The sequence below is a fragment of the Oreochromis aureus genome, linkage group 22 (assembly GCF_013358895.1).
Source record: "Oreochromis aureus strain Israel breed Guangdong linkage group 22, ZZ_aureus, whole genome shotgun sequence".
In the NCBI taxonomy this organism is placed as follows: domain Eukaryota; kingdom Metazoa; phylum Chordata; class Actinopteri; order Cichliformes; family Cichlidae; genus Oreochromis; species Oreochromis aureus.
The window spans coordinates 3,300,964-3,324,167 of NC_052962.1; the positions used below are offsets into that span (position 1 = coordinate 3,300,964).

General features: G+C 39.3%; 1 long non-coding RNA gene across 2 annotated transcripts; it reads left to right on the forward strand.

The window, feature by feature from the left end:
• Positions 1 to 3,185: 3,185 nt before the first annotated feature.
• Positions 3,186 to 21,489, forward strand: LOC120435682. 2 transcript variants are annotated; one of them, XR_005609829.1, is made up of 5 exons: positions 3,186 to 3,871; positions 13,831 to 13,931; positions 17,544 to 17,734; positions 18,683 to 18,754; positions 21,055 to 21,489. It is a non-coding gene; the product is annotated as an uncharacterized LOC120435682 (long non-coding RNA). The 2 variants fall into 2 exon arrangements; XR_005609830.1 differs by lacking the exon at positions 13,831 to 13,931.
• Positions 21,490 to 23,204: the final 1,715 nt, after the last annotated feature.

Genomic DNA, 23,204 nt, shown 5'->3' on the forward strand with positions numbered 1-23,204 from the left:
AGTGAGAGGGAATAAAAAGAAGCTAACATAATTTAGAAAACTGTGGAACACTGACCATTTGGCATCGTCATAAGACAAGGGCATTTCAGAACAGAAAAAAAAACCACCCAAAGCAAAAAAACTAAACAAAACTCTTGATGCCCTTTCTCCCACTAACTGAGACATCCAAATAAATAGTTTGACAGATTCAAACTCTCATTGGTTCACAGAGTGAGCCATGTATAGAAAAACCGAGTGACAGATATTCTATTCAAAAATTCAACTGTAGGATTTGGTTTTGTTCCATTTGTTACATTGCTATTTGAAAATCAAGCATGTTGAGTGAAGTAGCTTTCTAAGGGCATAGGAGATCACATACTTCAAGCAGAAGTACAAAGCATTGTAGGGGTTTGAACTCTTCTCAGGGGAGTTGGTTGATTTGAAATGATAAAAATATCAAAGTTTGAGGTGCAAGCTGAATGGCAAGGAGAATACGATATACATGTAAGAAGTGTTGAGCCAGGGCCCTAGACCCTTAAAACAACTGTCTCCCAGAATATTTGGAGAAGATTCTAAAAATTTCTAGTGTTTTAAACACTTTTGTAGTTGCACCAAACATTGGAACAGGATGCCTAATTTGAGTTGTAAAAAAATGCATTGTTGGCATAATAGGAGCTTGGATCCATTTGAATGAGATAAAACAAAACCATTACGATTACTGTTAAGATGCATTTGATTAATGGGTTACATTGCAAAGAGTGCTTAAAACGTTTGTGGGTTGTAGTAGTTTTCTTCCACAATTCACACTGATCATCAGTGTGATTTGGTTTTGTTCCATTTGTTGCATTTCTGCTTGAAAATTTAGTATGTTGAATGAAGTAGCTTTCTAAGGGCATAGGAGATCACATACTTCAAGCAGAAGTGCAAAGCACTGTAGGGGCATGTAATGCTTACCACACTGAAAGAAACCTAAAAATTACAATTTGTGATTTAAAGGTGTTTTAACTCTTTTTCACTTTCTTTGGTGCACCCAAAACAAAAACTGACATAAAACTGAACATTGAACTGTATTCCCTGAAACCCCTAATTTTTGAATAGATCTTTTAATAATATTTAATTTTACAATAATGGATTAAAAGTTTTACATCATCACTGCATATGACTCTGAGTACTTTGGCTTCTCTAAAAATGAAAGCTTCAGTTACTTGACTCTGTGGTAAAACTAATTTCTCCCAATCAGATCAGGTTTTTCCACAAAGGTTTGCCAATTATCCGTGATGATGTGACACCCTCTGAAAGATAATTCAGGCAATTACTACTAGGAATTATGTAATTCCGTATTGTGAGGTCACTCTAAAAGTTTACTGAAAAGCCTTTAGTTTCTCCAGAATGCTACAACTAGAGTGCTCAAGTGCTCATTGGGATTAGAAAGATAGACAAGATTTCTCCAATATAAGCTACTCTTCATTGACTCCCCGTTAAATTCAGAATTGAATGAAAAAGAATGAAAAGAAAAAAAACCACCTCAAGTGTGATTAAATGCCACAACCTCTCACTTTTAAATCTACGACTTATTGTCACGAGCCATTTGACTTGCGCTATGAAAGACAGCATTCCTGAATCGCTGGTCCTGACATCTCAGACAGGGAGGGAATAATTGTAAGAGTCTGATGCATTAAGTTCAAGTTATGACAAATGAAATAGAAGTTAATTGTACAAAACAGTAAATGGCTTTAAAGCTTCAGTGTTACTAGTTTGTGAACACACAAAATATGTTCTGTCGATATCTGTTGACAACCACACTATTAACAAGACAAATACATATAATTCTTTCTTCACTATAAAATTTGATCTACATTTCTGGCCAAAGTTGTTGTTTAGCCCACTATGACCAACTAACAGGTTAGAATAGAAACAATGTTGATGTTGTTTCTACTTGGAAACAACATCAACATTATCTATCTACTTTTCTGTTTTTGAGGTTGCACCACATTTAGTCTAGTTTTTACGCACATCTAGTTTTTAAATATGTTTGCTAAATATGGGCTTCTCCATACACGACTTTACAGGAACTGTTTATGGCTTTGTGGGTTCAAATAGATGTTTCCCTTGATACCTCTAGGGCCACGACCATAACACATATTACTCATATTTGTTGGTTGCAAATAGCCTATTCTTCAGTTGAGGGTAATAATGCTCTTGAATGTCCTCTATTTGTACATAGTCTGTCTGATAGTGGACTGGTTGAATCTAAACCTTTGATGGATGTCATCTTTATCCTGCTGATAAAGATAAAACCTGTCCTGTGTCATGTCCTCAGAAAACCTCTGCAAGCCTGAGCTACAGCCAACCTGAGGCTGTAGCTAAGGTAGAGGGTAGAGCAGGTCACCTATTGATCGGAAGGTTAGTGGTATCCCAAGTATCCTTGAGCAAGATACTAACCCCAGGTTGCTTGCATAAATGTGTGTTACTGTTAGCTAAAATCGTATGACATTATCATTTATGTATGTGTATAACAGGTATATAAAAAATAAAATTTTGCCTGCAGTATAACAGTGATGGATGTTAATAACCCTACCAAAGCATTAATTTTAACAAAAAAAATAGCTTTTACAATTTCTGAAGTCCAAGATAAATGTTTTTAGCCCCAATGTCAGGCATTTTTTTTCCAGGCAAATATTTAATTTGGAATACTTGATGCAATAATCATTGTTTGTAATGTTACATATTTATTGAAAACTACTCCTTGTTTAATTTCCAAATGATCAATCACTGATTTATTTTCCAAATTTCTATAACAGCAAATATTATTTATTTTATCTTTTTGAAATGTTTTATCTTCCACCATGCACAACTGTTTACTTTTTCATAGCTATGATGGCTGTTTGCAATGGTGCTAAAGGAGGGATTAAATAACAATATTCCTGCAAATGCAGCATTAAGTTAAAGTCCTTTATGTGATGATGTATTACAATATATTACAAGGTAGGGGTGATGATCCCACATAGCAGACAGGTCTGGCCCAGATCTGGTGTCAAGCCGGCACTGCTGGCTGACTTCTGGCATAGTAAGTGGTACTTCATCCAGATATGGGCCAGGCCTGGCGTTGTCACGGTTCTGGGTCATTTTGACCCAGCATTTTCTGTTTCTCATATTTTGATGTTTTTCTGGATTATGATTTATGTTCTGATTCTTGAGATGTGCTGTTTTGCTTATTATTATTCTAGGCTTCGGTTTGGTTCAGGTCATGAGTTTAGTTTGATGTTAATTCTTTAAGTCTCTGTCGTCCCTGGGTTCCATGTGTTATATTCTTTCAGTTTGCCTCTCAGTGTCAAGTCTGTGTCTTTGTGATTCGTTTCGTGTTTCCTGTTTTATTTTGATAGTCCCAGTCTGATGTCAGAGTGTTCAGTTCTACTTCTCTCCTGTCTCGTTAGTCTAATTTCTCTCAGCTGTGTCTCCCTCCTGTTTCCCATTCCCTGATTACTCCACAGTGTACATAAACCCCGTGTTTTCCTTTGCTCTCTGTTGCGTCGTTAATGTCTGCTCACCCTCGGATGTTGCTGTGTGTTCCGTTACCTGTTTTGCCTGCCTGTTAGTTTATTTTTCCTCAGTGCGGCGCACGGAGCTTTCCGCTACACACTGGCGACCGCCATTGGAGACTGGAATCTCAACACAGCTGCTGCGGAATTCCTCCTCATGCCATTCTGAGCCTAACTCACCGGCCTCTTTCTTGGCAGCAATGTGGTCAGAGGATGAAGAGCAAGCCTTCATCGCTCCACCATCACCAGTTTCCTCCATCACCTCTGTTCCCTCATCAGGGAGGAAACGTCGTTCACGCCACCGGCATCCCTTAACTCAGCCGGATTCTGGGACTTCTGAGCAGCCGGCTGGGGTGAGTGACAAAAACACCTCCTCTGTTCCATCTGGGGGGGGGCTGTTTCATCTCAGGAGATACAAATGACTCTGTTCATGCTCCTTTAGAGCCTAGAACTAAAACAAATAAACTAAAGGTTAACTCAGCCACTGAAAATTTAGAAACTGTGCTTGTTGCTGCTAAGCTTGCATTTCCAGAGACTATTGAGCTAGTGCAGCCCGCTCTTCCCTCCGCTGGCAACTCAGCTGAGCCGCCTCTGGCTCCTTTTTCCGCTGAGAGCCCAGGTGAGCTCAGCCAGCCTGCAAAAGACTGTTGTTTACCTGTTCACTCAGAGCAGAAGAATTGAAGAAAGACTGTTTCTTCTGAGCTCTTTCAGCTAGTTACCCCATGTTTCAGAGACTCAAGAGAACCTACTCCATCCCTCTCTTCACTTAGACCTCAACCACCACTACCTCAGTTAGCTGCCCTGCCTGTAGCCCAGTTAGCTGCCCGGCCTGTTGCTCAGTAGCCAACTCCACCACCATTTTCACCTCAACCATTACCTCAGTCCCCTGTTCAGTGGCCGTTAGCTAAGTCTACCACTCCACCACCTATTACACCTCCACCACAATTTGCCCCGCTACCCATAGCGCAGTCTCCTGCTCCACCACCAGTTTCCTGTTGAGCCGCCCTCTTTACTCACTCATGCTAAACAAAGAGATGCACTCATTAAGACTGTCTTGTTCCCTCAAAAGCTGGCTTCTCTAGAGACTGTAACTCTCCCCAGGGCCTCCCCAGAGGCTGAGCTTCAACCCTCAGCTGACTCTGGACCCCTGGAGACCAAGAAGCTAGCACAACCCGTGCTACCTGAGAACTGAGCCCTCTCAGCAATCATTCTCCGCTGAGAGCCTGGGAGACTTAACCCAGTCAACTTCGCCCTCTGTTGGGAGTTTCTGTGAACTCTTTCAGCCAGCAGAGGACTGCACCCTGCTGTCTGGGCCTGAGCCTAACCTATGTGCTGCTCAGCTCCAGTCAGCGTCAACCCTGCCAGAGGTCCCCGCACCTGCTGGTTCTGTGTTGTGCCTGCCAGAGGCCTGACACCTCCTGAACCAGAGGACATTAATTTGAGTCAATCACATTAGTTGTGATTTAAAAGCACTTTGTGTTACCTGAGGGATTGTTCCATCAGGTGACACAGAAATGAACCAAATGGCTATAGCTGTAGTGAGTGGTTATATATACTTTCAGCACCATTGCTGGACATGCAGCTGAAAACTGTTCATATTGTTTCAAGCATAGAAAAAAGCCGGAAGTGGGGATAGGATTTAGAATATTTAGAAAAAGAAAAATGTAAATACAGGACTTTTATTTACCCATGTTTGTAAAATGAAACGGTCTGCAACATCCAGAGTGGTCAAATGGTGGAAACATCACTATAAAATGTATACCAAAAATTCATTCGCAGCAAAATAAGAAGGGGGCAGGTACTAACTCAATATTATACATGTATCATGAAAGCTGTAAAGTTTTGAGCACATCTGCGCTTTGTCTGTCAAAGCAGGAAAGCAGGTGTGCTTAAAATGTTACAGTTTTCATGTTGCATTGGTTTAAATTTCTACATTCTGTCCCTTTATACCTTACTAAAGCCCCCAAAAAAAATACCAAGAGCAAAAAGCCAAAGGCTATCAGCTGTGAGCTGGTTCTACATGTCTCCTTGTATTTGGGGAGAAAATGAGGCTGGAAAAGGCGGCAGCAGTAGTAGGCTGTCTGCTCAATGAGAGCATCTGTATGCCTGAATTTGTAGAATACTGGTGTACACACACACACACACACACACACACACACACACACACACACACACACACACACACACACACACACACACACACACACACACACACACACACAGAGCAGTAGCTTGTTTAAGGGATGTCAGCCAGCCAGAATAAAAGTTAATTTCAGATATCACTTTCAATAGCCCCAGCTGCAGGTGCAATGTAGAGGAGCTGTGTCTAGCTTTCTTATTGGATTTGGACCATAGTCTCCTCAAAGGAGACTTGAAGGGAGAAGTCAATCTCCGAGGGAACCTCAATGAGTATGTGCCTATCCCCATTCATACGTTTCTCTGAATACCTTCCAATCCCACCATGTTCAACTGGACTGAAATTTAAAAAAAAAATAAACCTTGACAACATTGCAGGTAAACATCAATCCTGCTTTAGTCATTACAACTGTGACAAGGTGGGTTAGAACACCATTTGTCCCCAGTTTAGGCTTGCAATTCTTAGTTAACATTCTTGTTTTGATTTGCCCATACCTTATTTTTATTCTGTAGTTTCCCAACATTTACTATCCCAGGTTCAGGAGCATAATTTCCAGGGGGGTTAGGGGGATTATGACCGCCCCAATAACCAGGCCTAGCTAATATAACCCCCCCCCAATAAACTTATGAATTATCTTGCATAAATAGGTTGTTGATTTTCTTTACTCATTTCAGTTATTACCTGCAAAATAGTTGCATGTTTAATCATCTGGGAATCTATCTAGATTTATTTATTTAGACAGATCTTGCCGCCTCACCCAATGTTCAGCACAAAGTTACGTTCATGCCCAGGTTTGTTTATGTTTGGCACTTTTACAGATTACTTAATATAACATCTTAGTTTAAATCAACTTTGACAAGTTTTGTTAAGTTAATATTTTATTTATATCAAGTGTTTGTCCAGTTTACTTTGTTTACATGTTACATGTAATTGCTACACCTTAGAAGTGTTTTTATTGCTGGGAAAGAGTAGCATCATAAATGTATGATTATGATGGAAATGTTTAGTCTTACCCATTTAAAGGAATATTTCATAGGAGAACATTGTTTGGATAGCTTGAGTATTTAGTTTTCAGGGGAAATATTTTTATATAAGACCAGGTGGGTTTGGATAGCCTTTTTCCCTTAACAAATAAAATCATCAGAAAAAATGCATTTTTTATTTACTCATGTTACCTACCTTTCTCGAATTGTAGAATTTCTTTGATGATCTGAAACATGTACAGTTCCATGAAAAATTATTTGTACTCTTATATATTTCTGTTCTTTGCTTTTTGCATATTTGTCATAATCAAACAAGTTTTAATATTAGACAATAATAATAAATGCAAAAATACAAAAATTTAAATTGTGATTTATAGGGATGGGTATTGATAAGATTTTTACGATTCCGATTCCATTTTCAATTCTGTTTAACAATTCGATTCTTTATCGATTCTCTTATTGATTCTTTTTAAAAAAGGAGAACACTAAGGTCGATTAGCTTAGAACTTTGTTTTATATCTTCTCTTTGAACAAGAGAGAAATTTAGGAGTAACATGGCCTTACAAACCCAACGGTGAGATCTTAAGAGATCCACAGCCTACGGCTTTTCAATGGGGTGTCACAGGGTCCCCAGGAAAAAAATTATAAATGTAAAATAATAAAATAAATATTCTTCTGTAGCATTAACAAAGTATAACATAAATTATTCTGTAGCAATTACACAAGAATATCCAGTAATGTCCCTGCCTACAATTAAACACATTCACGTACCGAAAATCGGGGGCATCTGCTGTGGCAAATGGGTGCAAGCCTTTGACCACAAACTTAGTCACTGCTCGGTGACATTCGTCTATCCTGGCCTGAAAGGAGATGCTACCGGTAGACTGCAGCGGGAGCTGCCAGCCAGACTGTCTGTCTCTCATCATGGTCACCTAAATGCAGCACACAGTAATGGCAGGTTTTGTAATAAGGCAGATCACGCAACATAAAATGCACTGTTAGTTGATTATTTACCTGCCGTATTAACGGGAGAGGACGTGCAAACGTTACCGCTGCTGCTGGGTTGAGATTCACGAGTCCGGAGCGGAATTAAAAACACGACATTCATTTAAGGTTATCGCGTGTTTTGTGAGCAAATGCTTTTGCATATTCGTAGTGTTTCCTCCTTTAAATCAAATATCTACTTTGCAAGTTGCCCTGTTGTCATCCGTTCTCGTAAAGTATAACCAAACTTTTGAGGGTTTGAGCCGCTTAGGCGCCCTGCCAGGTAAATGACGCTCCGCAACGTGGTGACATCATTCGGGGCGACTGGAATCGATAAGGGAATCGTTTGCAAAAATGGCAAACAATTCCAAGGAATTGAAACAGTGGGAAGCGGTTCTCAACAACAACTGGGTTTCGATACCCATCCCTAGTGATTTAAATGGTAAATGGACTGGTTCTTACATATCGCTTTTCTACTCTCACTGAGCATTCAAAGCGCTTTATACAACTTTATGTAACCCGCTCCACCACCTGAGCTACAGCCACCCCACCCCACCCCACAACATTTAATATCCAGCCTGGCCCTATGTTAAAAAAAAAAAAAAAAAAAAAAAAAAAAAAGAACAAATTGGGTTGGGCAGGTGTAGTGCACGACAAGGGGCCTGATACCAATACTCCTAAAGCACTCACTACAGCATACCATGAGAACCATAGTAAAATGCCTGAAGTCTATTCCAGTACCCTCGAATAGACTTCCAAGGGAAGCTGAGAAGTGTGATTTCCCCCTGAAGCTGGAACACGCTCTCTGCAGTCTACCAATCCAGAGGCAATGTCCCTGACGCTCATGCAATGTGGGTGTTGTGCATGACATCAGTGTGTATTAGCCACAACATTTCTATAATTGATTTGTTTCTGATTCAAAAGGTCCCAATTCAAATTAATTTGATTCAATTCAATTTTTACTCAGATGTAAAAATATGGATATTTACTGATAAATTTTCAGAATTATAATATTTCTGACTGTCTATGTATAAAAACAAAGCCGACACTTGAGAGACTTCATCTGAGGTGTAAGCATCACAGCAGATGCCTTTGTGTCAAAGTAACTGAGGATAAAACATGGAACAACATGAAGCAGTTTTCCTGGCCTGACTTTTTATAGCAAATAACCTTAAAAATCTTCTGCAGTAGATTAAAAACTTAAGCAGCATCAGGTAATGTTCATATTGATTCATGGTTTCCTTAAGTGAAGCAGAGCAAAGTTAGAGGTTTTATAAGAGACATAGCTAAGCATTTTGCAATTTGGCATAATTTGTCAAAGTTTAAATTTCTTCAGTATTGAACAGCAGAAATGATGCTTTATTGTCGGACGTCATGTTAAAAAAGAAAAAAAAACAGCGGATGACAGCGCGGAACATAACAGTAGACTGGTGTGTAATAAGCAAACAGATAATGCAGAAAACAAGAAAACAGATTTTTGATGGTAAACTGGTCTGAGTACACAGAGGGAGCTGTGCAGGAATTAAGAGGGAATTTATGACAATGTTTTTCAAATGTGAAGCTCAGTTGTGATCTTTTGCTGGTGGTTCAGTGAGTTTTGGTCGGACAGTGACGAAACCTGCAGCTTCAGAATCTGTGAGATGTCGGCTTTCAGTACCCGATGGCATGTCTGCGTATGTGCCGTTGGGTACGGGGCGCACATCTTTGTGTGGAATCTGTTTACCTGCTATGATTTGCCGTCTTAGCTGTTTGGTGGTTGTTGAGATAGTTTTGTGAGCTTTAACCTGAGATTCTAGCGTTTCTGGCAACATACATTTTTTTTTTTAAAATTCATTCAGGATTTAATCAATCGATATCACATTACAGTAAAGAACTTTATTGTCAATACAACAGTATACAGCATACCGAAATGCTGTTTCACCTCAAGCCCCCCATGGTCCATTTACGTATAGAAAAGATATATCTCCAGGAGATAAAACTAGGAATTACAAATAAATAACATGCTAAATTTGGGTAAAATTAAGGGATAAAGTACTAATTATTAACTATACAATACTAACTATACAATAAACAGACAGGACAGAAATTATGCAAAACGGATCGTGCAATAGGTATTGAATACCAGGTTCAAGTTATGGTCAGGATATGGTAGACAAGACAGGACGAAGACATGTGTAAGTTGTGCAAATATAGTATAATTTAGATGTTTTCAGTAACTATGTGACTGAGTGCAAATAAGCATGATGTTCCAACGTCCAGTTTGTAGTGGATTTGTGGACGTTTTTGTTGTTTTGAGTCTTTTGGTGAGTACTGTAAGGTGTTTGTAAAGATGTTTGTGTATATCAGTTTGGTGGTAGTGAGTTGAGGGCTCTGACTGCTTGGGGGAAGAAACTCTTGCAGTGTCTGTTCATTATGGATTTTGATGCTGTGTGCCAAATGGAAAGAGGGACAACAGTGCATGTTCGCACGTCCGATGATGTGTTTGTCGTAGAGTTGGGAGATGGTCTGGGAGAAGGCCTCCAATGATCCTCTCTGCTGTCCTCACTATCCGCTGCAGAGACTTATTTTCAGCAAAAGTGCAGTTCACATACCAGATAGTGTAGCAGCAGAGGACATTCTCAGTGGTCTGAACATTTAGAGACAGGTTGTTATTCTGACACCAGTCCACCAGGTATTGTACCTCCTTTCTGTATTCAGACTCATTGTTGTTGGTGATGAGACCCACCACTGTTGTGTCATTTGCAAAGTTGATGACGTGATTTGAGCTGTACTGTGCAGTACAGTCATGTGTTAACAGGGTGACCAGCATTGGAATAAGCACACAGCCCTGCTGGAATCCTGTAATCAGTCTGAGGACTTTGGAGGTTTTATTTCCTATGGAGACGGACTGGGGCCTATCAGTTAGGAAGTCCAAGATCCAATTGCAGAGAGTGGTGTTTATTCCTAATAGGTCCAACTTCTTTACCAACTTCTGGGGAATGACTGTGATGAATGCTGAGCTGAAGTCAATAAACAGCATTCTGGCATAAGTGGGCGGCAAGAAAATTGTAACAGGTCCAGATTCAGTGGAAAATGAGTTTTGCCTCAATAACAGCCTCTCAAAGCACTTTTTGATGATTGGCGTAAGTGCCACTGGCCGGTAGTCATTGAGGCAGGACACAGTGGACTTTGGCACTGGGATGATTTTCGTGGTTTTGAGGCATGCAGGTACCAAAGCTGAGCTCAGTGATGTATTTAAGATGTCCATGAAGATGCCTGCAAGCTGGTCAGCAAACTTTCGAAGTACCCAGCCAGGTATGTTGTCAGGTCCTGCAGTCTTTCGCGGGTTTACTCTGCGAAGTCTTTGTTCTCTGCCTCAAAACGTGCAAAGAAGTCATTCAGTTTGTCAGTCAGGGAGGGATCACTACTGCATGCTGAAGGTGTTGGCTTGTAGCCCGTGATTGTTTGAATGCCCTGCCACAAGCGCAGAGTGTCCTTTAAACTTGTGAAGTGTGTGTTGATCTTATCTGCATACTCCCGCTTTGCCAATTGGATGGCCCGTGATAGGTCTGGTCTGGCTGTAGTGTAGGCTTCTCTATTGTCGGACTTCAAGAGAGTCTCTAATTTTCATCAGGTTGTGTAGCTTTGCAGAGAGCCGTTTATGGTTCAAATGGTTTATGGTTTGCATAGGTGATGACGGTCTTGGAGACAGTGACATCCTCAATGCATTTGCTGAGGTAGCTGGTCGCTGAGGTTGTTTACTCCTCCAGGTGTATGTAGCGGCTTCTCTAAACATATCCCAGTCTGCTTATTCAAAGCAATCTTGCAGAACGGGTACGGCCCCCTCTGGCCATGTTCTCACCCCTCTGAAGGTTGGTCTGATCTGTTTGTTTATGGGTCTGTAGACTGGGGTGAGAAGTATGGAGATGTGGTCTGATTGTCCAATGTAGGGGAGGGGTGAAACCTTGTATGCATCCTGGATGTTTGTGTAAACAAGGTCTAACATGTTGCCCCCTCTTGTTGCAAAGTAAACATTTTGATGAAATTTGGGTAGAACTAATTTAAGTGTGACGTTGTTTAAATCCCCAGCGACGATAAAGAAGCCGTCAGGGTGGGCTGTTTACAAGATTATAAGTGATCTGCAGAGTTGACTAGTGCTCCACTAGCTTTAGCATTAGTGCTAGCACTAGGTGGGATATAAAGAGCAACAATGATCACCACAGTAAACTCTTGGGATATAAACGGCCTGCATGTGCTGAGACCTCCACAAGTTCTGAGCAGTGCACAGACACAATCGCTGCATTCCTACACCAGCTGTTATTCATGTAAACACACACTGCTGCGTGTCTTGCCCGATGATAGGGGTCTCTGTCGGCACGTTAGCTAGCTAGCCTGTCTAGCTGGATAGCGTCGTCTGCGATGCCTCAGTGCAGCCATTTTTCAGTAAAAGTAAGAACACAACTGTCTTATTTCTTTCCGTGAGTTTAGTAGTAGACTCTAACAGTCCAGTTTGTTTTCTATGGACTGTATGTTGGAGAGCAGAAGTGATGGGAGTGCTGGTTGGCTACAGTTAGCTTTTAGCTTAACATCGATCCCGGCTCGCTTACCACGCTTCTGCTCCCTCACACATGGTTTTCGATGGACTTCTGGGGGGACACTGAGATGTAGTGGCGGCGTAACCCATCTGTTCAGAGCTTGCAGATTGGCGTAGCAGCGTAGTTTCTCCAGCGTGTCTCCATCTGGTTGAGTTTGCTGGTATTTTTCTAAATCCAGAAGTGTTTGGCAGTTATAGACGTGTTTGTCTGTAGTTCTGATGCACATTACAGCTATATATTAAACCAGGACTCAAATAGAACTTGTGTAAAAACACGAAAATCGCACCATGGTTTGGACCCGGTCTGGCCGCTGCAACCTAGCGCGCTACCATCAATTATTGAAACTAAAATCGATTTGAATTGAGAAATCAATTTTTTAATCACACCCCTACACTTTACACCAAGGAGGGATCCTAATCAAATCCCCAAACCACCTCAAATGGCTCCATTTGCTGTTGTCACGGCCAGGCGTCCAACACAGGTTAAAGGACTCAGGTGCAGACACCACTCATAGGATCAGTAAAAAGCAAGATTTTATTTCAGCAAGTGAAGGTGACACACAGGGGAAAATGGTTAAATGCAAAAACACTAAACATGAACAAAAGGCAAGAGGAATGAATCTAACCTCTGGAGTAACTCAAACTAAAAACCAAAAAGATGCTACAAACTCTTGGGAGTAAAAGACAGAGTAAACACACACTATGACAGGAAAGAAACTCAGAGTCGCTAGATACAAAACTATAATATTACTTTTTAATTACATTATGAACAAGAGCAGAACTATGAAGCACTAAACTATACTATGGCAATTTCAGCAATTCACTCAGTCATAAAAGATGAAAGCATGAAATAAGAGTCACACTAAGAGTGCTGTAGCAGAGTCCAAAAGGGAAAAGTCAGGGGGGAGGCAGGCAGGCAGGCGAGTAAATGCCGAAAACAGCGAGCAGATCAGAGGCTGTGCGAAGGGAAGGTAAAATGATGGCGTCATCCCGACATTTGTGAGCCTGCTGTGAGTAGAAAAACAACATTAGCTCCAAAACTACTATGACGAGAATTACCTAACGGTGGCTTTCACTAACAAGGGTTAATTGATGTTCCAGCTAGGAGTGTTTGAGCGATGGCATTAAAAGCCTGCCGACTGATTACTTACAGGGGCAGCAAACGAGACAGTGTGGTGACTCTGCCCAGTGGTGGATTCACTGGCACGCTGGAAAACCCAGCACTCAGCTGGATCATGACTGTGAAGGAGTAGTGGCTCTACTATGAACTTCTCTGGGATGGCTGAACTCGGGTTCAGCCATTCCTCCCAATCAAACCCCATCCAGGTCTCACTGTCGTTGCCTTTATCAGCACTGAATTTTTCAAGTAGCACAGACAGACACCATAGACCATAATTTAAAGTTTTATTGAAGACCGGTAATTCTTAGTCAAGTGTGGATTTGGGAGTGACAGAGGGAGAGATGAGGTGTTTCCAAGCACAGGGTCAAGGTGAGTGTAAGGACGAACGAGGAGTGAATGCTTATTGGAAAGGTGATGAACGGAGGTGCCTGAGGGAGGGGAGGTTTGCCAATTGACTGCCAGTGAGAGTAACAGAACAACGAAACACACTAATCAACCTCTCCTATCTGTTCCAGAGCAATACTGAGCTGCAGTGGGCAGAAAGGCAGGAAAGTGAATTCTGGTCTTGTTACTTTAAATCGAGAAAGCCGATGGAGGCAGCAGCAGCAGGTAGCAGGTGAGTGTTTGTAAAGGTAATGAGTTAGCGTAGATGACGATTTGGCGGAGGGTGGAGGCTTGAGCTGGTCCTAAATACAGCTGGTGGACTGTTGCCGATGAGCTGCAGGTGAGGAGAGGTGGACACGAGAAACACAAAGTTTGGCTACTGAAGCTGTAGTTCCACCCCTGGGCTAAGTGGAAAAACGCACCCAAAAGACTGACACACGAGCCTGGATCATGACAAGAACTCCATCAGTCACTCCAAGAAGGCCGGGTACTCTGAACTGTCATTTGGCATATAAGTGCAGATGGTAATCAGGGCCCCAAGTCGCAGGAAATAAACCCCCTCGTCCACCAGGGAAACTCCAACGAACAGGCAGCAAGCTGACGGGATATCAAGATACTCAACCTAGATGCCCAGCCTCTGGTGTTCTAGACTACCTGTTACCTCTGGTTCTTTGGGGCCCTTGGCTTTGAGAATTGAGGTGTCTCCCTCCTTTTTTTTTTTTTTTTTTTTTTTTAAGCTTTTAGTAGTCTTGGGGGGGCTGCGGATGGCTGGTGTTTCCTGGGTCTTTCTCTGTCTGGTTCATAGGGGACATTGTTGGTGCTTCTCACCCTCATTATCAAATATCTTTTGTGACAAAGAGACAGTCTCACACACACAACACAACAGAGTGGGTGGCTGTGGCTCAGGTGGTAGAGCAGGTCACCTACTGATCGGAAGGTTGGTGGTTCGATCCTAGGCTTCCCCAGTCTGCATGTCAAGTGTCCTTGGGCAAGATACTAACCCCAAATTGCCCTCCGATGCATTCAGAAAAGCGCTATATAAGAATCAGTCCATTTACCATTTAACACACAGCAATATCTGTGTTTCATATTTTTCTCTTCCAGTTATGTTTTTCCACTTGTGTTCTGTCCTCTTATTATAATTCTCCCATTTTCTACCTTTCTTTTTTCTTTTGTCCTTTTTCCTTGAATGCCAGCACTATCATCGCCATAGTTTACTTGTAGGTTTAATAAATAAATAAATAATAATAATAATAATAATAATAATAATAATAATAATATTTTAATCAAATAAATAACTACACAAAATAAAATTAAAATGAGACCCAAACAATAGAAACCCAGAGTTTATAGAGCTCATCTTCAAACAGCAAATACGTTTGGCACGGCAAAACATTCAGATCATAATTCTGATTGCAAAGGCTGCCAGACAAGACAGGCTAAAAAAAAATTGTCCTGCGTATGCTGCCTCAGTAAACATACAATTAGTCGTTTGTTCTCTTTTATCAGAGAATCCCCTGATAGTTATCAGTACCCCATTCATATTTATATAAACAAAATAAACTTAATAATTAATGTGTGATCTTTTTTTAAATAAACAGAATCATATTTCATTTGACCCACAGTTACCAAAACACAGATCTGACGAATCTATATTTCCGTCTTTTTAAATGTCCTGGAGAAAACTGAACGCGATATTCAGGTGTTCTTCTCTGCATGACAGCTAGAGGTAATTTTAAAACATAGGTGTTGGTTGTAAAAATGTGCCTGTACAAATGATCTATGAGATTTTTTTTTTTTTTTTTTTTTTTTTTTTAAGGAGGACATTCTTATTTTATGATACCTATAATTTCAGAAAACAAAACCAATGTTGTCTATTTTACGGAATTCTGTAAAATATATATAACAAATTTTTGTTTGGTAAATAAGCTTACTTATTTTAGCTCATCTCAAGTGTTGCGGTTTTTTGGGGGGGATTGGGGGGGTTTAGATGTAGTGCTCAGTTAATGTAAAATAACTATTTCCATGCACAATAACAGAACTTAGTTACATTTTGGGAGAAGCCAACTGGTTCTAATAATGAACTAAATTGAAACCACTTACCATTTTATTCACACTCAAAATCTTGTCCTGACATACACCACAGAAACTGAACATTTAAGGGCCGCTGACTGTGGCTCACCTCACTGTTACTTATTTAATTAATCAAAGCCTTGATTAATGTAACACAGATTCCCTTGGTATAGGCTTCTGCAAAAGCTGAGATAGGAACTCTGTACACTGTAAATGTGGCAGATGGGTTTAATGGCAGCAGGGCTGTGCGATGGTCTCAGGGTTGATTTGAAGCTAAAGAGTTTTCTTTGTACCTCAGCTTTTCAAGTGTTGTAGATAAGATATCATCACACATTTAAAAAAAAAAAAATAGTGGGATTTACAAACAATTTAAACAATTTAATCATATTGTTGCAGATCATCCACATTAACTGAATCACACATATTAATCGCTTAACTCCTAGGCTTTTTTAAAAACGGTTTATCTGAGCAATTCCATAAATGAAACAGTTAAGAAAAGAAAGAACTTATTGTAAAGAATTTCCTTCAAATATTATGTAACAGAAAAAAAACACACAAATTGCCCATGCACTGTAAGAAATGTACGTATAACTAACTGTAAAATGGCAACGGTAAATTACCATTAAATCAAAAAGAGTAAATGATTGTATTAAATGTCTATAAATTGACAAACAGTGATTTGCTTTTATTTTTACACTGCTAATATGTTAAATTTACAGTAATATGGCAAATTGTCTTTGAAAACAGGAAAAATCTAACATTATTTACGATTAATTGCCCTACAATTTACATAATCTGTATGAATGATAATCTTTCCTGCTTTTTCCACTTGAATTTACAATTTACAACTGTATATTAATTACACAAAACATACCGTACTTTTAATTTTAACAAAATGTCAAAACGTTAGAATTATTGTGAAAATTAGTGACATTTTCTTTATATTAACAAGCTCAGACTGTTTGATAAAACAGTATATCTTAACAGTAAATACGATCAATTACTAAAAATAAAATGTATATATATATTTAAGTTCTACAGTCTCACCAAGTATATAAGACAGCTATTTACAATGAAAAAAATATTTTGTGGCATAATTAATGGCAAAAGGCCATTTTCTATTGTAGAACAAAAAAAAACCCAGTTTGTGTGCTTTTACAGTGTTTTTTTTAACCCTTTAATGCACATCATGAGTCACAAGTGATTGTTTTAATCTTCCTTATCATTGCAAAAAAAATTACATTAAGATTTAGAATCTCAGGGATTCATCAGTTAACTTGGTTTGATCATTAAACATAATTTTTCTTAGTTAATTGCCTACTCCTCTCCTCGAACTTCCATCATTCATGTCTATCCGTTTATGACCACTGTGTACCCATCTTCTGATGACTACTTCAAGCAGGATGATGCACAATATCACGAAACTGTGATCATGTCAAACTGGATTCTTAAACATCACAATGACTTCACTGAACTCCATCAGCCTCCACGTTAACCAGATCCCAAACCAAGGGCACCTTTGGGATGTGGTGGAACAGGAGATTTAAATCATGGATTTACCACTGTTCAGTCTGTTTGAGTGTGATACCACCTGCTGAAATTAAAACTGATTGATAAAAATGAAATACCAAATAAGTGTAGTTTGCAAGGTCAAGAGCAGTCAAAGAATGTATTATAAAAGCTGTAACAATCAGTTTAAAAAGTCTCATTTATATGCACGTTTTGGAGACAATGCATCACGTGTCTAAACCGTTACCTCTATATTTTAAAGGAGGGTACTATTATTGTCACAGAGAGAGCTGTCTGACTGAGGTACTGCAACAGCAGAGGGGCACCAATACTCCTTGGAAGCGTGTAGTCCGCCAAACCAACGAAGAAGAAGAGAGCGCCACTTCTAACGGTCCAGACTCCGCTCAGCAAGGGACTGTCAGCAGCACCCTGCACTGAACCTTCTATTTCAATGTAAGTATATCATTAGATGTGAAACGTCTATCAGCTGTAACCATAGTTCGCTTGGTCAGTTTTCTTGTTGCGTTGAAAGCATTCCTCTGTCACAGGCTTTGCCTTCAGTCCTGTTTAGTTTTCTGGAAAGTTCATGCTAATGCAGCAGGTTGAAGATTTTAGCTAGCTTTACTGTGAAACACCATTTTAATTTACCAGGAGCAGCTGAAGACAATGTTCCTTTTTGATTTCTGTTACAAGTCAGTGAAGTCACTGAGGGGTTATGTATTTCATTGCAACCTGCTTCTGCCATCCTGACCATTGTAGAAGAAATTTTAAAAAAATACATGAGTTGGGTCAGTCATATACTCTGAATTGCTCACTACACTCCTAAAAACTGAAACATTATCTGATGAGGTTATTGCCAAGCTTTGTAAGGCGGTCAAGGGATCCAGGCTGTTTTCTGCATGTCATAGAGAGCCAGTGAGGACAACATACTCCAGAACAGTCCTTCATACAGATGTTGAACTATGTGGAGCCCAAGAAAATTTTTTTAGGACAAAGTGAGAATAGAACCGATCAGTTTGCATACTATGTACCTCTAAGAGAGACTTTGAAATATTTGTTAGACTCTGATTTGAGGCAGAGATGTGGAACAGGTGAGCAATGAGCTGAGTCTTCATCAGATGTACTGTGTGACATTAGTGATGGTAAAATATTCAAAGTACTTTTTTTTTTTTTCTTTTTTTTTTTTAACCAAAATCCATTATGTTTCAAACTACTGCTATACCAAGATGCCTGTGAAGTTTTTAACCTTTTAAGTTATGGAAATAAATAGATAAAACTGTAGTTAAAGGAACCTTGTTTTGCATGCTGGAGATAATTTGGGCTCACATTGCACAGGTGGCCTCTGCTTTAGTCGTACACCATTTCTGTAGATATTGTTTAATGACGCAATCTGTTTTTCAGATCCAAATCAGTGTGGAGCAGAATGCACCATAGAGATTTACAACTCTCCTGTTGAATGCCTAAAGACTGAAGGTACACCAGATATAGGAGTAAAGTTTGAGTCAGTTTTCAACTGTTTAAAATATTTTCACCTGTCACCAGGTTTGACAATTTGTTTAGGACACAGAATGGTTCATTCTGTCCATTCTGAATCGGAGCATTAAATAGTTTAAATACTCTGACTCTGGTACCTCTTCAAAGCCATCTGAGGTCAGTCCTCAAACTCTCAGGACAGTTAATACGAAACTGGAACTTTTTAAGGCTGTTGCCTCTCATAATTGGTGACAGAGTGGAAGATGGAACAGATGATTTTTACCCCACTGCATCCAGACTGCAAATGAATCGCGCATGTGCAAAGCCACTGCTGGCATGTGATGCACAGGCAGTAGAAGAAAAGGACCTGTGAGGCTCAATAACCGGAAAAGTACAGAAATTTTGCGCCGAAAAATATTATATTTTTCTGTATCAATACCTACTCAATGTTTTCAGTCAGTACTAAAAAGGTATCGTGTTTTGGTACCTTACCCTACCCTACCTACTCGCATTTCAATTCAATTGCAATTATCATGTCAACGATACAATTCAATATCCCAGTGCATCACGATAACGTCATTTCAGTTTGTTTGTTTTCATCAACAAATAAAGGAGGTTACATACAAGCTACTTTTTTTTTTTTTTATTGCTCAAAACCTGTCTGAACAGACTGCACTTGTTGGTCCACTGTGACTGAAGTGGCTGAAGAAAACAAATTGCTGTAATTTTTTGCTTGTACAGTCCTGATTAAAAGTTTAAGACCATTTGAAAAATGGCAAAAAATCATATTTTGCATGGTTGGATCTAACCTCTTAAGCCCCAACGCCCCCTGATACGGGGGCAGAAAGCAAGAGATCAGGTAGGTTTGGGACTTAAGAGGTTGATAAGGTTCCAAGTAGAGCTTCAACATGCAACAAGAAGAAATGGGAGTGAAGCAAAACATTTTTTGAGCATGTAATTTATTGAAAATAAAGCTTAAACTGAAACAGGCTGTTTTACAGCTGATCAAAAGTTTAGGACCACACCTCCAAAAAACATGGGTAAACCCCCCCCAAACAGAAATCAAAGTTCCAAACTTGAACTCCGTAATGAATAGGTTCACTGTTATTGTTGATCACTTCATCCATGAGGTGAGTGGGAACATTTCTCCGAGTGGTGAGGACGGCCACACGAAGGATTTAGATCAGGGGAAGACGCAGGATGGTCCAAAAGAGTGATGTTCTTCTCCTAGAAGAAGTCCATGGTCCTGCAGGCATTGTGTACTGTAGCGTTGTCCTGTTGAAAAACCCAGTCGTTACCACACAGACAAGGGCCCTCAGTCATGAGGGAGGCTCTCTGCAAGATCTGGAGATGGCCAGCAGCCATTTGACACCCCTGCACCTCCTGAAGCTCCACTGTCCCACTGAAGGAAAAAGCACCCCACACCATTATGGTGCCCCCTCCACTGTAGAAAACATCTCAGGTGGAATCTGCTTATCATGCTCATAACGTTGAAAACCATCAGGACCATCAAGTTTATTTTATTTTTTTTTTCTCATCAGAGAATTTGTTTTTGAAGCCCTTCAGTCTCAGATGCCGTTTGATGGTTATGGGGCTGCAGTCAGCACCAGTAATGGCCTTAATTTGGGTTGAGGATTTTTTGGGGGGTCTTCCACTTGACTTTTTTTTTCCCATAACCCTCAGGATGATTTAAGAAATTCCAAATGACTGTCTTACTGCGTCCCACCTCAGCAGCAATGGCGCACTGTGAGAGACCCTGCTTATGCAGTTCAACAACCCGACCACGTTCAAAAAGGAAAGTTTTTTGCTTTTGCCATCAGAATGTCATGACAATGTGACTACCTGACAGAAAATGACAATGAATCCACATTTTTGCACAGATTTGGCCTTTTAAAGGCATGTGCTCCCAAACTTTTGATCAGCTGTAAAACAGCCTGTGTCAGTTTAAGTTTGTTAAATGTTTTGTCTACCTCCCATTTGTGCTTGTTGCATGTTGGAACCTTGTTAAGATCAAACCATGCAAAAGATGTTTTTTTTGTTTTGTTTTGTTTTGTTTTGTTTTTTTTTGTTGTGTAAATTATTATTTTTTTTTTTTTTTTTTTTTGCCATTTTTCAAGTGGTCTTAAACTTTTGATCAGGATTAAGAATGCTTTATGTCCGCATTGCAATGCATCACAATTGTAAATCATTATATGATTGTGTCGGCTCTATTAAATGTAAGATTGTATATTTGCTTGATACATGTCTGTTTGTTTTTGAAATGGCCAGTTTGCTTTACTGTGCTTTGCATTTGCTTTCAGACTGCAAGGAAAGAACGCTAATCTACACTGAGCATCTGACAAGACTTGCATCCAAGTCCTCAAACATATTGAATCCAAAACCTGTTCCAGTTCCTCAGACACCATCAGACTGTTTTGAAAGCCCTTTTACTATCAAGTCTGGATAAAAAAACTTTGTCAACCACTGCAAGTATCAAGTATTTAAAAAAAAAAAAAAAAAAAAAAAAAAAATTATTTGACTGTTTATTTTGTACTTATTTGTTTTTGGTTGTATTAAGTTTGATATTAATTAGATCAGTGCCTTTTTAGTCATTAATTTGATTATTTAATATTAACTGTTATGTTTATTGCCACATTTGTTGGACCTTAATTTTTTTAGACGACATTCTGGCTACAACAGCTGACAATAATTTACTGTAAATATGAACTTTTGAATAAAAAACATGTTTTGTATTATACAGCTCTTCTGTGCTTTGTCAATAGGAGACGGTAATCAAGCTTATTAAAATTGTATTTTAACCGGTTTACATTATATTAGGTTTTTTATTTCAATGTAATTATTGTACAAAAACCAAAGTTCACTCTGAATTTTACATTTCTCAACGAAGTATGCTGTTATGTATTCTGTATTATCACTATTTTCCACGGTGAAATTCTGGCAACCACAGCTGCCAGTATTTTACCGTAATATTTAACTTTTTGATATTTATTTTATACAGTTTCACTGTATTTAATGACGTAAGACAATGGAATGTTTGCTGTTTTTACATGAGTTACCATGAACAGGTTTATGATTCTTTATTGTGATATTTACGTTTATCAACAAAGTATACCGTTATATATTCTACATTATCACTATATTTTCCACTGTGAAATTCTGGCAACCACAGCTGCCAGTAATTTACCGTAATATTCAACTTTTTAGTATGATACCGTATTATTTTATACAGTTTCACTATATTTAATGACGTAAGACTAATCAGGTTAACGAAATGTCTGTTTTCACACGAATTACCCATGAACAATTTTACAATTTATTTTTAAATTCATAGTCATTTACTTTAAAAAAAAAAAAGGTATTATTTACTGTGAAATTTAAGGTTACCAAAATAGTATACAGTTTGTGTTCTACATTTACACTTTATTTTCACGGTGAAATTCTGGCAACCACAGCTCCCAGTAATTCACCGTAAATCCTACCTTTTCTTTTTTTTTTTTTAGTCCATTCATTTTAGTCATAACGTCATCCTCTTCAGTACGTAAAATAAAAGCCAGCAGTATTCTGGCAGCTGGGGCATCAGAAAAATAAAGTAAAATAACTAAAAATTTAAAATTTAACATACTATAAATTTCTGTATATTTACGAAATAAAAAATTAAAATACTTATTTTAGCTTTACATTTAAATGTAATATTTTTTTGACAAATTTTGCAATTCTGTAAATGCAATTAATCAGGCCCCAAATTGCAGAAAAGTATTGTTATTGAACTTAGGGTAGGGTTAGGGGGTTAGGGTTAACCCTAACCCTAACCCTAAAAGACATTCTTAGTGGGGTTAGGTGAACTGGTAATCCTAAATTGCCCATAGGTGTGAATGTGAGTGTGAATGGTTGTCTGTCTCTATATATTTGAATGAGAATAAAAAACAGAATCAAAATGAAAAACATCTAGCAATTAAGCCACATGACAAGTTTCCCTGGTGCTCCAGAACAAAAATGTTTGGACACACGTAAACAGAAAAGTTATGTTTCAGTCTAGGTGCAGATGACAACAGGTACAGTTGAGTCTTGCTGTGGAACAGTAAACAAGGTATTCTAGTGGTACAAAGCTTTTCTGTGTCTCCAAGCACAGTCTAGAGATACCAGTGGATAGGCTATATTACATGCGGAAAGAAAGACGGGACAGGACTGTAGAAAGACATTAACTAAGTCTTTGTGCAAAAAGGAACAAGAGCAATCACTGCCAGTTGTCATTGAGATGTGTGGCCAGGAATGTGGAGAGGTGGGGGGGTGAGCGAGCACGTACCCCTACCCCTTTCCTCTTGGGTCTCCCAAGTGTGTATGTGGAGTTAACCAATGCTCACCTTTGATGGCAGAGCACACTGATTATGAGCCAGGAGCAAGTTCGCAAAGAGTACATGCGTTTTTTGCCACCTGGGCAGTGTGGAGCTGT